General features: G+C 36.6%; 1 protein-coding gene and 1 long non-coding RNA gene across 4 annotated transcripts in view; both read left to right on the top strand.

Moving 5' to 3' along the window:
- LOC112454986 (potassium voltage-gated channel protein Shab-like) overlaps positions 1 to 16,468 on the top strand; it is a 307,820-nt gene that overhangs the window by 251,419 nt on the left and 39,933 nt on the right. The window lies entirely within an intron of this gene.
- On the top strand, positions 11,997 to 14,494 carry LOC112454990. The gene is made up of 3 exons (XR_003040811.1): positions 11,997 to 12,312; positions 13,293 to 13,474; positions 13,545 to 14,494. It is a non-coding gene; the product is annotated as an uncharacterized LOC112454990 (long non-coding RNA).

The raw sequence follows: 16,468 nt of genomic DNA, 5'->3' as shown, positions 1-16,468 counted from the left end.
GCGTGCGTGCGGCGTGCGTGTGTGCGTGTGATCTGTTCTTTATCATACTTTTAATTTTTATATCGCACTTTTCTGGTAATTATATTTTTTTAAACAATTTATTTTTTACAAAAATATAATACGCCTATATTGCAATAGAGAGAAAATTATATTTAATCAAAATTACAATTTTAATAATTATGTAACATGCAAAAGACAGAATACATCTTTACTCTAGCTAATAACATTTAAGGCCATTCTACAATACGTTGCAAACGATGGCAACTGCTAGTTGAAAAGTGTTATTTCTGATTGCCGATTGCCAGTTACTGTCGCCACAAAAAATTAAAAATTTGCCAACTCTCTTTTGACAACCGCATTTGACAAACGCAATCGGAAATAACATTTTTTAACTAGCCATCGTATGGGATGTATTGTAGAATGGCCCTTAGATAAAGCATTTGTATATTTTTACAGGTGGCAGATAGTAAAGATAGAAATTAATAATTACGCAGATCTTTAGAGACGTAGATGTCTATTATAAATGCAAATAAATATCTATAACTTATACGTCATATAAATGCGTATAGTAAACTGTTGTGAGCATATATCTAGTACATAAAAAATGCTCACTGAGCGGCTACCTGTGAGCGCTGAATGAGCGCTCAGTGAGCGATCGTGGTTCTGGATGCAGCCATTGTAAGCGTTTCCTTCACGCTCAGCTCTTTTTAATTTTTTCTTGGTCTTTATAGACAACTAGATTTTTCGCCCGCGCTTCGCCCGGGCTTAAAATCTATTCCCCTCTCCCAAAACCCATTAATTAGAAGCACTTTTGATATTCTTTTTTCTCAATGTTTTATTTTTTTATCAATGTTTCTGTCATCAGAAACCTTTCCCGAATTTTCCACAAATGTGTCTCAATAATATCTACAATATATTAAAATTTCATCAAAATCGGTTAAGCCGATCAAAAAATATGAATTATTTTCAAAATTTTTATTTTTATTTTTTACAGCAAAACAGTTCAATATTAAGGGCTAATATTGCTTCCTCATAGAGGAAGCTTTGTGATGGTGAAAAAACAATTTTTCGAGATTTTGATGGAAATAGGTTTAGAATGTTCCAAAATGTCGAGAAATCATATTAGTAGAAAATGTCCGGAAACATGTATGTATGTATGTGTGTGTGTACGGAAGTATGTATGTATGTATGTGTGTGTGTACGGATTTTTTTGTACACGCATCTACTTCTACAATTTTCTAGATATCGGGTTGTTTTGCACACAAATAGAGTATCATAGAAAGTATGTTCTCCTCTAATTTTCTTAAAATCCATCGATCGGTATGGATTTTAAGCGGATTTTTATTTTTTAGAAAAGTGTGTTTTACGTTGTAGTTTTCTCAATATTTGAGATATCGATATATTTTTAATTCTATTATATTCTTCAGTTTTTTCTACCCCTATTTCATATATAATTTTTTAAGACTTGGTTGATTAAATCCATTTTTATACGCGATCAAAGATCCATAATTTTTTGAGAAACATATGTAGCAAATTTTGAAATATCGGGCTATTTATAGTTTTATTATATTCTTGGCTTAATTGTGTCTAGATCGGATCATGATCTAAGATCGGTATGATCCAAACAATTAAATCAAGATTGGGGCATGATCCAGACAATTAAGCCAAAATCGGGGCATGATCTAGACAATTAAGCCAAGATCGGGGCATGATCCGGACAATTAAGCCATTGATCCGTACTTATAATACTAAAACAATATATTGTATATGAAATGCCATATAATTTTATGTTACCGATTTTCTGGAAACCGGTTACGAAAGTTCTTAAATTTTTCGGGAAATAATACGTAATTTTTTAGATTTGATAAGATAAGCGAGCACATACTGTATCTGTCAGTGAGAGAAGAGCATGGACTGAAATGTACATGGAAGAAACCTGTGGTCGGTCTTCACCGATACATCATGTGTACTGATAACCACAAATAGAGAGAATGAGATAGAGAGATAGAGAGAGATAAAGAGATAGAAAGATAGATAGAAAGGTAGATAGAGAGATAAATAGAGAGATAGATAGAGAAAGAGAAGACACACACACACACGCTGGGGGGGGGGGTGAAAGAAAATAGCTTGTTTGAAATAAAACACTAACGAAAACTGTCTTAAAACTTATATTGATCCAATTCGCTTCGGTCTACCCTAAGTTATTTCATGGATAGAGTATTATTTTAAAGGAAGATTGTTATTGAATTTGGCGAGGATCGGTGAAAGGATTACTGATTTCTGCTTAGAAAGTGTATAATTATATAGAGTATTACTAAAGGAAGGTTGTTTTGAATTTTGCGAGGATCGATGAGAAGGTTACCAATTTCTGCTTAAAAAGTTACATGTATAAGTTATACATGTAATTTTTTATATAGAGTATCATTAAAAGAAGGTTGGTATTGAATTTGGCAATAATCGGTAAAAAGTTTCTTTCTTTATACAAAATTTTGAATTTTTGAGAAATGTTTGTGGTAGCTTTAACTTCCGCAAATTTTGAAATATTAAGTTATTTCTATAATTCTGTTATATTCTTCAGTTTTTTCTTGAATTTGGCGAGGATCGGTGAAGGGATTACCGATTTCTGCTTAAAAAGTTACAGTATAAGTTATACATGTAATTTTATATAGAGTATCATTAAAAAAAGGTTGGTATTGAACAAAATGGAAATAAGATATATCTACAATTAGTAGGGATCATTTTAGTAAAAACATTAATTATTTAATTGATTTTTGTAAGAGTATAACAAATATTAGTATAACAGATATTAGTTGCAATACAACTTTATCACAATAAAAAAAAGTGTGCAAGTAGAAACTTGCACATTGCTTCCTCATTTTTTAAGTGTGCAAGTAGAAACCTGCACATTGCTTCTTTATAGTTTTTAAGTGTGCAAGTAGAAACCTGCACATTGCTTCTTCATAGTTTTTAAGTGGGCAAGTAGAAACTTGCATATTGCTTCCTTATAATTTTTAAGTATGCAAATTATAACAACATTACTACTTCACAATTTTTAAGTATGCAAATTATAAATTTGCACATTGTTTAATCAACATTTTATTTCGCTCATAAAGCTTCCTCTATGAGGAAGCCAAATTAATAAATATACTAATTATTATGCATAACCTATTAATAATTATGCATAAAAGAACAGGCTTCCTCATAGAGAAAGCTTTATGAGCAAAATAAAATGTCGATTAAGCAATGTGCAAATTTATAATTTGTATACTTAAAAATTGTGAGAAAGTAATGTTCAATTTATAATTTGCATACTTAAAAATAAGAGGAAGCAATGTGCAAGTTTCTACTTACCCACTTCTTTTTAAATAAAATATTATAAATTGGTAATAAAAAAAAAACACGTATATTATTTGTGAAAATAACAATCAGATTTATTTGAAAATAAAATTTAAAAAAATACAAATGAAAAATAAACATAAAATAAATCAAAAATATATATTTTTGGTTATTAAAAATATATAGATATTTCTGATTTATTTCATACGTTAAGTTCCCCAATTTATAATACTCTATTTTAAAAAAAGTAATTCAATAATAAAAATAAGTAAAAACGCAATTAAAAAATAGAAAATATTCGAATTTTCTCTTTATCTATAGATTGAAATTTTAGGATTGCTGTCTATAAATTTATCAAATTTTTTTATAGTTGTCGGTAGTCTATCTTATTTTTAAAAAATGAAGAAAAAATCCCTTAAAAAATCGAAGTTGTTGAAATCCCATCTTCATCAATGGCTTAAGAATTTTGAAACTAAGTCTAAAATTTGTGAGATTTTTTTGAAATGTGAAAATACACAAATCTCTATTTTCGTTTTGCAAATTTCTGTTTATTTTTATCTTATCATATAACGTAAAATCACGAATAATTTTCAGTTTTTTTTATTGTTTCTTTTAGAGGACGCGTCGGCTCTACGCATGCGCACTTTCTTCTTTACTTTCGTTTCCGCTCATGTACCGTGCTTTTCTTGAGAACTAACTTTACTGCCATATTGTTCTGACCGTGAGCCGGCCGTCTTGCCGTGTATTGTAAAAGTCGATTACTATATTAAACTGTGCATATCCTCAACCCTGGCGGAAAAAATTTTTATGAATAACTACAAAATTTAACTAGAAATAGAAATTTGTACATTTTTGTTAAAATATTTAATTTTTTGTAGATATAGTTATTTTTTTGTAGAATTATCTACGAACTAGTACCACAAATTACAATGTTCTCAAATCAAGAAGTTATTGCAAGTAGTATTTTATGAAAAACTACAATTTTATAAAAATAAGTACAAAGATCTACAAATTTTAAAAATTTAAGAAGAAACAAAATCTTATAAATTAAACCATCTGCTTACTTGTAGAATACTACAATTATTTATAAATGACTATAGAAATCTATCACAATTTACGTATCATAAAACTGCAACTTAGAAGCTAATTCAGTGTTTAGTTTCTCATAAAATACTACAACTGTGTACAAATACTAACAAATACCGATTTGTTTGTACAGCTCAAAAATTTATTACAATTATGGCTAATTAAAATTTGTAATTTTTAATTAAATGTTACAAGTTTTTACACAAATCTTCCAAAATTCATCTATTATTAATAACTTCTTAATTCGCAGAAGTTAAAATACTTATGTTTTTATTTTCGTGTAGTCTGTTGTAAAGTCCAATAGAAAAATACATAAATGTTCAATTTTTTACCTATATAAATTTCTGATTCGTGAATGGTTGTAATTTTGCATACAATACTACAAGGTTCTACAGAAAACGACAAAATCCTAAAGCCTTTTACAACTCGTGAATTCATGAAAATCTACATAAATTTGCTATTTTTAGATGTTTATAAGATACTACAATTTTACATGGAAAAACAGACCTTCAACCAAACCTTCAACCTTTCCATAGAAAGTAAAACTAAAATTGTTGTGTAAACTAAAATTAAAAATAATATATTTTATATTATTTTGATATTGTGAAGTAAAATAATATATTATTAGAAGAATATTTTTATAACAGTGTATAATCATGTATCTACTAATATAAACTAATATGAATAAATAAGAGATTTTTTTTCCCGGGTTATGCGGTTTTAGACATGTGTGTATGTGGTGCTGGGTAAGGTTTCTTTATAATGACTCGCTTTTCATTTTACAGATAAGTTAGAATAAAGACGTTTTTCGGTAAAACTACGCCAAACTACAACTAATACTGATATTTTACACATTTCTATATATATTTCAGTACAGTAGACTACAAGGAAATACTAGAATTAAAACACTCTCTAATGAGGAAATTCACCCGACATAAAAAAAAATTATATTTATTTTGAAATTTTATTACTAATTTTTAACTAAATTTGTTTCTTAAGATGCAACCTACGATTATAAATATTTTCTCGTACTTGAAAAACACACTTACCTTGATGGGATTCGAACTCGAGACCTCGAGACTAGTCGGGACCTCTGGATCGTGAGCCAACCGTCTTACGTGGTAGACTACTTCTTAATTTGATGTAAGTGTTATATACATATAGTCTACATGTGTCATAACCAGCACAAATATATAATTTTTCAAAAATTCTTAAGAAACAAATTCAGTTAAAAAATAATAATAAAATTTTGAATCGGATATACGAATATAATTTTTTCTTAATGTCGGGTGAATGTCAGAAACCAGTGCCGGTTCATTACAAAATAGGCCTATTGGGCCAACGTCGCGCTGCGCGATTACAAAAAGAAAAAAACTTCTTTATTTTAACTTATCTATAAAATAAAAAGCGAGTCATTATAAAAAAAACCTTACCCAGCATCACATATACACACATGTCTAAAACCGCATAATCCGGGAAAAAAAATCTCTTATTTATTCATATTAGTTTATATTAGTTTATATTAGTAGATACATGATTATATATGATCATATGTATAAAAAATGGAAAATATAATCTTAAACAATATTATATGGCCATATATGAGAGTATATAATTATACATGGCCATATATATAAGCATATATGATTATATACTCGGAAAAAAATACCTCTTATTTGTTCATATTAGTAAATATATAATTATATATGGTCATATAAGAAATGGAAATATAATCTTGAACAATATTATATATGGCTAAATCTCTTTAAGTATAACTTTATATATAGTCATATATAGTTATATATAGTTATATATAGTCATATATGGTTTTATATACTAGTATATTATCATGTGTGATAGATAATCATATATGAATTATGAATATATACTCTATATAATGGATCTATTCATATAAATTTGTATAACTGTTATAAATATTCTTCTAATAGTATATTATTTTACTTGACAATATCAAATTAATATAAAATATATTATTTTTAGTTTCAGTTTACATAATTGCGTTTTAAGTCCGACAAAGTCCATATTGGCACGTAGTGCCAATTTAAAAAACTGAAACATGTATGTATGTATGTATGTATGTATGCCGTTTATTGCATTTCCCCGTAGGGTTTACAAGGCGTTTTTATTTATGAGGAACGTACCCAAACCTCGTACATTTTCTTTCCCCTGTGCCTGGCCATTTGCGACCTTACAAAAATATTTACCCCCCCTTCCCCTCCCCTCTTCATCCCTCTTCTTCTTCCTCCGTTTCTGCCGTCAATTCTTCCTTCCTTCCTTCCACCTCCATCCTTCCTGTCGCCTCCTCTCTATTTGGCCTGCTTCCTCTCTCGTCCCTCCTCCTTCTCCTCCTCTGGGCTCAAGAGAAGCTTCTCCTCCATCCCTCTCGTGATTTCTTCCTCCGCCGATCTCCCTGTGCACCTGTGCACCTCCCTTCTCCTTTCTTCTCTCTCCCTAACCCTCCTTTCCACCGACTTATCCTCGTGTATCTTAACTCCTATGGAGTTCCCTGCCCTTCTCCTCGCCTCCAAAACCCGCCTCTTCTCCTCCTCGTCTCCTAGCTTTACCAAAATCGTTAACCAAATCCCTCTCTGCCCCACCACTATCACCTCTCTTACCTTCACCTTCACCTTCAGCCCTTCTGTGAAAAGCTCCTTCACTTTCTCCCAGTTGGTCTCCTTACCTTCCCATTTCTCTTTCTCCACTCTTATAATTATATTCCTCTTTCTGAAGTCGTCCTCGTTCCTTTCACCCTCACCTGCCCACCATTTCTTCTTTCCCGCCATACTCTCCTCGCTATCCTTCCTCTTCCTTTTGCCTCCACTTTGTTCCAACCTTTCTATCTTTCTCTCCAGCCTCCTTACCTTCTCCTCCAGCTCCTCCATCCTCTCGTCCTTTTTTCTGTCTTCCTCCTTCTTTTCCCTCAGCATCTTCCTTAACTTCTCCTCTACAATCCCTTCCACTGCCTCCACTATCATTCTCCCTTCACGCTCCATCCTGCCTGCTCTATAACAGAACAATTAATCACTTCACTTTTTCTCTACTTTCCTCTTCCTCCCCTCCCACTTATCCTCCTCCCCCATCTCCCCTTCCGTCTTCCCCACTACTCTCCTTTAACTCCTCCAAATCTCCCTTTCCACTCATTCTCTCCCCTTCTAATTCTAGCATCCATTCCTCTCTTCCTCCTTCCTCGTCCAAAACCCATCCTACCGCTTCCTGCCAGCTTCCCTTTCCTGAATTCCATCTTCTACATTCTTCCCATACATGCTCCCACGTTTCCTCCTTATTCCCACACAACCTACACTTCTTTTTCTCCTCCGCTTCCCAGTATCTGCTCTCTCCTATCTTATTCCCTAATCTGAATCTCGCCACCCTTCCCCATCTACTTTCTCCCCATCCCTTCTTCAAATATCCCGGGATACCCTCTCCCTTTATCCACTTATACCACTTATTATATTCTGATTTCTCGATCCTCTCCCATCTCTCTTTTCTCTGCGTCTCCCTATCCCCTTCAAACAACTTAAGAAACCATTCGTCTCCATCTCCTCTTATCTTTTCCACCTCTTTTAGCCCCACACCTCTGTCTTCGAAGAACTTTCCTCTCTCTCTTTCCCAATCTGAGCCAGCTTTCCCTTCCATCTCTCTTTCCTTCAACTCTTCCCAGGCCGACCTCGCCAGTTCACTTCCTCCACCTTCCTCTAACTTTTTCTCAAATCTCCATGCCCTCATTCCTGCTCTCCCTCTTAATTTCTCCCTTTGTAACTCCTCCCTCACTAGATACCACGGTGTTCTCACGTCCGCTCCCAATACCCATCTAATGTACCTTTCTTCCATTCTTTCTATTCCTTCCCTTTCTCTCCATCCCCATATTTCCGCTCCATAACTCAACACCGTCCACACCAGTCTATCGAACAGCCACAGTCTTTTTCCCCAGTCTTTCCCGAATCTCCTCTTCCCTATCCCCCAGACTTTTCCCATCACTGCGGCCGCCTTTTTGATCCTTTTCCTTATTTGGGCTTCCTGCCCTCCATTTCTTTGAAACACGTATCCTAAATACCGAAATTTCCTCACCTCTTCTAACTCTTTTCCTTCCCATCTCCACTTTCTCTTACTGTCCCTCCCTCCTCCTTTCCTAAACCTCATTATTTTTGTTTTCCCCACGTTCAATTCCAATCTCTTCCTGCCCAGGTACCCCTCTAGTCTTTCTATCAGACTCCTCATTTGGTCCTTGTCCTCTGCGATTAGCACTATATCATCCGCGTAGGCCAGAGTATACACCCTCTTGCCTCCTAGCTTTATCCCTCCCCATTTAACTCTACCCATTTCCTCTTCCAGGTCTGCTAGCAACACATTGAACAGAATCGGGCTCAAAGGGCATCCCTGCCTTACTCCCCTCCCCGTCCAGAATACTTCTCCCAATTCGTTTCCTCCTCTTACCCTACTCTTCGTCTCTCTTAACATCTCTTCCGTCCTTCTTACCAGTCCTTCCCTTATTCCCCTTTCTCTCATAGCTTTTATTAGTATTCCTCTATCCACCGAATCGAACGCCGCCTTAAGGTCCACAAAACATGCTATCAGTTTTCTCCCTTTCTTCTCTAACCTTCTGTTCACCATGTAGTTCAACACGTAAATGTTGTCTATCGTTCCCATTCCCCTTCTAAAACCTGTCTGGTTGTGCGGTACCATCCTCTTTCCCTCTATCTCCTCCCTTATCCTCTCCGCCAGAATAGCCATGTACACCTTATACAAAGAAGGCATTATTGTCACCCCTCTATATTCCTATGCCCTCTTTCCTTCCCCTTTCTTTACGATTGGCGCAATTATACCTTCCTTCCAAATTTCCGGCCATCCTCCCCCCTTCCATATCTTATTGATAAATTTCCATGCCTAAACCTCCAACCCCTTCCCCCCTCGCTTCCAGGCCTCTCCTGGAATCTCATCCTTTCCCATTGCCTTTCCGTCCTTTAGCTTCTTTATAACTCTCCTCATTTCCTCTAGACTTATCTCCTCTTCCTCCTCTCCTTCCTTTTTTTCCCTCTCTCCTTCCTTCCCCATCCTCACCCTCCCCTCTACTCCTCCTAATAACTTCATAAAGTGCTCTTTCCATTCTTCCTCTTCTATTCCTTCCTCTATTCCCCTCCTTTTCCTTCTCTCCCTATTCACTATCTCCCATACCTCCGCCTCCCTCCTTGCTCCCTCCACTTTTCTCTCCCATCTCTGGTTCTCCCCTTCCTTCTTTCTCTTACATATCTCCTTAAATTCTTTCCTCCTTTCCTTGTACGCACTGGCCTCTCCTCTTTTCTTCCTCCAGTCCCTTAATTTTCTCCTTGTCTCTTTCTTCGCTTCTCGACATTCCTCATCCCACCATCCCACTTTCCCTTTCTTATTTCCCAGCTCCTCCTCTACCCCTTTTATTGCCTCTGTTATTCTTGTTTCCATTTCTTCCCATTCCTTATTCAACTCTTCTTCTTTTTCTTCCACCTCTCCTATTTTTTCTATAAACCTCTTTGCTCCTTCCTCGTTCCACACCCCCCTGCTTCTTTTCTTCCACCCTCCTCTCCTGCCTTCCTCCTCTTCCCCCCTTCTTACTATTATTTCCAATGGGTGATGGTCCGAGTCTACTCTCTCCCCCACTACCATGCTCACTATCTTCTCTCTTACTTCTCCTTCCCCTATTATGTAGTCAATCACCGTACCTCCTCTTCCCCCCGTGAAAGTAAACTCCCCTTCCTCGTCTCCTCTCACATTTCCATTGAATATCTCCCATCCTCTCTCCTCTAAGCTCTTTACCAACAGCCTCCCCTCTCTGTCCACCTTCTTGTCCTTCGACTTTCTTCCTTCTCCCAGTCCTCCTCCCTCCTCTTCCTCTATCCTCCCACCTTCTTGACCAGTCCTCGCATTAAAATCTCCCCCAATTATCGTATACCTTCCTTCTTCTTTCTTTTCCATTCTATCTCCTAACTCCTGTACGTTCTCCTCCATCCCCTCTTTCTTTGCATACACCCCTATAATACTCCAGTTCTCGCCATCTGTTCTGACCTTTCCCGCAATCCAACCCTCCCTATCTACTTCTATTGCCGTTCCCTTTTCTTTTAATCCTTTCCTTATTCCCATTATCATCCCTCCTATTGCTCTTCCTTTTTTATTCTTTTTCTTCGCCATTTGCACCCCCCACTCGTACCCTTTTGGAAGTCTCCCCCTTATTTTTTCCCAGCCCTTTTTTCCTATCCAGGTCTCTAACATGACTAGCACATCTTCTTTCTTCAGCCCTTCCCAAAAATCCTTATCTTTATTTTCCAACCCAGCTACGTTCCAGAATACTATCCTCCAAACTGACTTACTTTCCCCCTCTTCTTCTCTTCTAACTTTTGCGTTGTTTTTCTTTATCTCACCCCCTCTATCCTCTTCTCCTCTTATTCCCCCGTCTCCATTCCTACCTCTCCCTCTCCTCCTTTACCTTCTTTCCCTTCCTTCCCTCCTCTGCTCTCCTTTCTTCTCCTTCCCCTTTCGTCCTTTAACACCTCCTCTTCCATATCCCATCTCCACCAAGTATTTTCCAACCTTATTCTTCCTGCCTTAATCCATGCCCTCCTACCCTCTCTTTCCTCCCCTCTCGCTATCTCTCTCAACCTCCAATTCATTCTTCTTTCCTCCCACGATAGGTCCTCCGTAATTCTTTCCTTTCTCCCCACTAGGCTCCTCTTTCTTTCCATAACCTCCCATTTCTGTTCTTCGTTCTCCAATTTCAACAGCACCATTTCCCTTCCTTTTTTTGCATCACCTCCTATTCTCTTCACCTCTATTGCCTTTACTTTCGCTCCTATTCCTTCTAGTAACTTTTCTGCATTTTCTCTCCTCCCTCCTTCTTTTACTTCCAGCCCTCTTATTACAATGTTTCTTCTTCTCTCCTCCTTTTCTTTCCTTTCCAGCCTTCTCTCCAGTTCTTTCATTTTCTCCCCCACCTCCCCTCTACCATTTCTTTCCTCCTCCTTCTTCTCCTCCTTCCTCTCTTCCATTTTTTCCTCCAAACTCCTTATTCTTTCTTCCATTTTCTCCTTCTGCTTATTTGTCTCTTCCCTCTCCTCTTTCCATCTCTTCTCTCGCTCCCTAAACTCCCTTCTCAGGTCCTCTATCTCTTCTCTCATCTTCCTACCCTGCTCCTTGAAACCCTCCCTTAGCTCTTCTCTCACTGCCCTAAATTCCTCCATCATTTCTCCCATTCTTTCTCCCAACTCCTTCACACCTATCTCCGAGTCTTTTTTAGGAGATCTTGCCGTCATGTTACTTCTCTTAAAAATCTCCTCCTTTTCCTCCCCCCCGCTCCTATCCATTTCCTCCCTCTTCCTTTTCCATAACTCTTCTATATTTCCCGTGCTCCCCCTTCTAACTTTCTCCTTTTCCTTAACCTTACCTATCGCACTCTTTCCCTCCCTCCCGTTTTCTTTCCCTTCACTCATCTCCTCCTAACTCGGCTCACTTCCCCCTCTAGCTCCACCACCTACTCTATGCCCTGCCTCGCGCTGCTGTCCGCGTCCCGGATCCTGCGTCGAGTCGTCCCTCTCTCTTCGCTATTGTTCGCGCCCTACCTCGTGCTGCCGCTCTCGGCTCGGCTCACCTACCGTGCGCCCCTCTAGCTCAGCTACCGTTCGTGCTTCCACCTTCTCAGTGCCTAGACACTTTACCTCCCTTTATCTCCTCTTACCTGCCCCTCCTCTGTTCCCCTTCTTACCTCCTCACTCTCTCACCTCCATACCTCCTCGCTCTATCACCCTCTCCTTCCTCAGCCTCCCTCGTCACTCTCTTCTAAACCCTTTTGCTCTCGCTCACTTGCACACCTGTCACTCTCGTTCTCTCCGGAACCGGCTATCATTTGTAGGTGTCAACTGAAACATGTATTTAATAATAATTAATATTGTGAAATATTATTAAGCATCAAGATCCGCTTCGACCGAAAACGGCACTTCTCATTGCTTATATGTTATTTTAAGTTTTTTTTCTAATTTTGCATAAGATACTTTTTTTTTAATTGACATATTAATTTTTACTTTCCATGGAAAAATTGAAGGTTTGGTTGAAGGTCTGTTAATTTCCATGTAAAATTGTAGTATCTTATAAACATCTAAAAAAAGCAAATTTATGTAGATTTTCATGAATTCACGAGTTGTAAAAGGCTTAAGAATTTTGTCGTTTTCTGTAGAACCTTGTAGTATTGTATGCAAAATTACAACCATTCACGAATCAGAAATTTATATAGGTAAAAAATTGTACATTTATGTATTTTTCTATTGGACTTTACAACAGACTATACGAAAATAAAAACATAAGTATTTTGACTTCTGCAAATTAAGATGTTATTAATAATAGATGAATTTTGGAAGATTTATGTAAAAACTTGTAACATTTAACTAAAAATTACAAATTTTAATTAGCCATAATTGTAATAAATTTTTGAGCTGTACAAACAAATCGGTATTTGTTAGTATTTGTACACAGTTGTAGTATTTTATGAGAAACGAAACACTGGATTAGATTCTAATTTGTATAGTTTTACGATATGTAAATTGTGGTAGATCTCTATAGTCATTTATAGTCATTTAGATTTTGTTTCCTTTTAAATTTTTAAAATTTGTAGATCTTTGTACTATTTTTTTATAAAATTGTAGTTTTTTATAAAAATACTACTTGCAAAATTTCTTGATTTGAAAACATTGTAATAATTTGTGGTACTATTTCATAGATATTTCTACAAAAAAATAACTATTTCTACAAAAAATTAAATATTTCAACAAAAATGTACAAATTTCTATTTTTAGTTAAATTTTGTAGTTATTCATAGAAATTTTTTCCGCCAGGGTACAAGCGGTGGAACGCAGTACATTTGAGAAAAATGATAAGCTTGGTATGGCAACCATCATACAAACGGTCAGTAACGAATACTTGCGACTAATAAAAAGTAAGACGTGCAAGCAAGCTATACAGATATTGAAAGATCGTCTCGAAAGAACGGGCGCTCTACGAATGCTATACGCGCGATGTGAGTTTCATGAATCTCTAAAATATGAAATGCGTGATAACCTCTCGACATTCATGGTAAAATTTGGCAGGTGCATAGAGCAAATGGAGACCTGAGGCCTTGTGATAACCGAGGAAGAGAAAATTACTTAACTCTTAATGTCGATGCCAGCAGAATTCAACAACGTAATCACGGCGATCAAAACTATGGCAGCCGAGTTCGTAAAAAACCGTCTTTTGGACGAAAAAATGAAACTAAAGAAATGACAAGCGTCAAGTTACGGACGAGACGTGGCATTCTTATCCTGCTTTAACTGCGGTAAGCAAGGGCACATCAAACGAAACTGTCGCTACAAGCAAGGAAACGACAACAGAAGACATGGCAATCGACAACTCTCCGAGTACAACGAAAAGCGTGCGACGGGAAGGCAATCACCGGGAACAACACGTGATGGACAGTCAAGACAGAGAGATAAGTTCAATCATTCACGATAAAACGACAGAGAAAACTCAAGCGGCAAAGCGCGAACAGCCGAGGCAACTCGAAAAGAAGATGTCGTCACATTCTGCTCGCAAGCGGATACAGCGTACGGTAACACAGATAATAAAGGTATAAACTTCATATTAGATTCGGGCGCGAGTTACCACATGATTAAAAAGGAACTGTTCGAGCTTACGTACAACCGGAGAAAACTAAAGAACCGATCAAAGTTACGGTGGCAAAAGCAGATCAGGCAATTACGGTAACTGAGATAGCCGATATAAATCTGGATTACAAAGGTAAGATCATTTAATTAACCGATGTATTATACGCTACCCAATTAAAATGCAATCTTCTGTCCATTAAACGGCTAGAAACTAAGGGATTTCAAGTCGAATTTAGAAACGGATCCGGACATACATACAAAGGAAAAGAGCTGATCGTGCGAACGCAACCCAGAAGCAACCTACATAATTTTACATTTAAGAAGACGTCAACGAACGATTGGGCAAATATAGCGCTAACTGGCGACCCAATGATATGGCACCGGCGCCTAGGACACTCGTGTGCAGTTAAACCAGACGGCGTGTATGCAGAACATGCATTGAAGCAAAGATGAGCAAGCAACCTCACTCAAGAATGAGGCCGAGAACAAAACAGATATTCAACAAAATTCACGTTGATCTCTGTGGATCTATCAGCCCAATAGGCATAAACGGAGAGAAATACTTTCTCACAATTGTGGACGACTACTCACACTTCATCGCTGCATATCCATTTCGGAATAAAAGTGAAATATCCGAGAAATTAGAAGAATTTAAACATAGATACGAAAGCAAGTTTAGAAGACACATCAAGGCAATACGATGCGAGGCAGGCACAAAATTCGTGAACAATATACGCTAACGAAGATATTCAAAGATGCTGAGTTCGAGATAGCACCGCCCTACACACATGCGCTAAATGGTGTAGCTGAGCGCGCTAACAGCACAATAACTGAGATAGCTAGAGCCATGATAATCGACAAAAACGTACGAAAATACCTGTGGCCATGTGCCGTTATGTACACTGTATCCAGGCCGGACAGGAGCCTTCAAAAAAGCGCAGGCTTTGAATGTTCAGAGGGCGCAAAATATTTTGACGAACTCAAAAAAATTTATTAATAAAGACCTATTTATTAATAAAGAAAAATTCATGGGATAAGTAAATTTTATTTCACAAAATTGGAAATTGAAAACAGTCTGATATTCTACACAGATAAAAGTCGTTTTATTTCTTGACTCTGTTCACAGAGTCGATTGATAATCATATCATTGTCAAGTGCCACAAGCTTGTCCCTCTCACATTGCATTATAAGAAATGCTTCCAGGTTGTCATTTGTTAAATTAGAGCGCAACCTTGTTATAAGTTTAAGCTTCGAAAAAGCTCGTTCACAACTTACTTGGGTTAGAGGTATTGTAAGCAAATATTTATAAACTTTATGCAGCTCTGTGTACAAAAGACAGTACATGTTGTAGTCATAAATCACTTTATACACACATTTTATGCACACCTTACAAGGTTCTTACATTTGACATGTCTTTATTTTTTCATTTTCTTCAGCTTCCTCTGATACGTCATTTTTTGAATCCATGTCCATATCCTTAATATATTCATCTCTCAACGTTGAGGACATCTGAGGCCAATTTTGTACAAAAGATTGTAGCTCTTCAGTTAGCTTGTCTCTGTCAATATTCGGCACTAAATCACATATTTTGTTCAAGGCATTTGCTGGCAAACCTTGTTTAAGCTCAGGAAACCTCCGTGGATCAAAACATGCAAGGTCTAGGTATACGTTCTTCTGATCAGCAAATCTGGTCTTCATACTCTGGTTAAACTTGTGAATAACAACATAAAAAACTTTTATTCGAAATCTATCCTCTTCGGAGAAGTTTGTTTCATCTTCTGCCAACTCACCAGACATTTTCTTGATCTTTCTTACTCTCTTACGTGGCAACTCTGAGTCAATGCAAAGGTTTTCCACTTCTAGAGAAGGATTTTCTTCTATTTTTTTATCTAACTTTTTAGATATAATAGATACAAACCCTGGTAACCATATCTGATAGAAAACGATTAAAAACGGCTATATCTGTATCGTTTTTAATCGTATCTTATCGGTTCTATCGTTGCATATTTAGAAGACAGATAAAACATTAATCAAATCGAATCGGTTTCTATCGTTTTAGGTCCGAATAAGAAAATAACTATACAAATTTTATAGTTATGAATCGTTTTCTATATGTACAATTATTGCCCGTCTGAATCAATCGTATATACACGATATAATATGTATCGTTATTTATGGTAATAATTTTACCGTATGCATTAATACGGATATATAAGAATAAAATGATAGACATCTTATCGATATTTATATGACTTAACCGAACCGATACATCTATCGTTTCTTATCAGGATTTTCTGACATACAACTTATCATCTTCTTTATGGCAGCAAATCGGTTCGTTTTCTATCGTATATTAATGATATAAATTG

The sequence above is a fragment of the Temnothorax curvispinosus genome, unplaced genomic scaffold, assembly GCF_003070985.1.
Source record: "Temnothorax curvispinosus isolate PA1 unplaced genomic scaffold, ASM307098v1 QBEX01005624.1, whole genome shotgun sequence".
NCBI lineage: Eukaryota > Metazoa > Arthropoda > Insecta > Hymenoptera > Formicidae > Temnothorax > Temnothorax curvispinosus.
The sequence above is the reverse complement of the archived record's forward strand: the minus strand, read 5'-3'. Positions and strand labels throughout refer to the sequence as shown.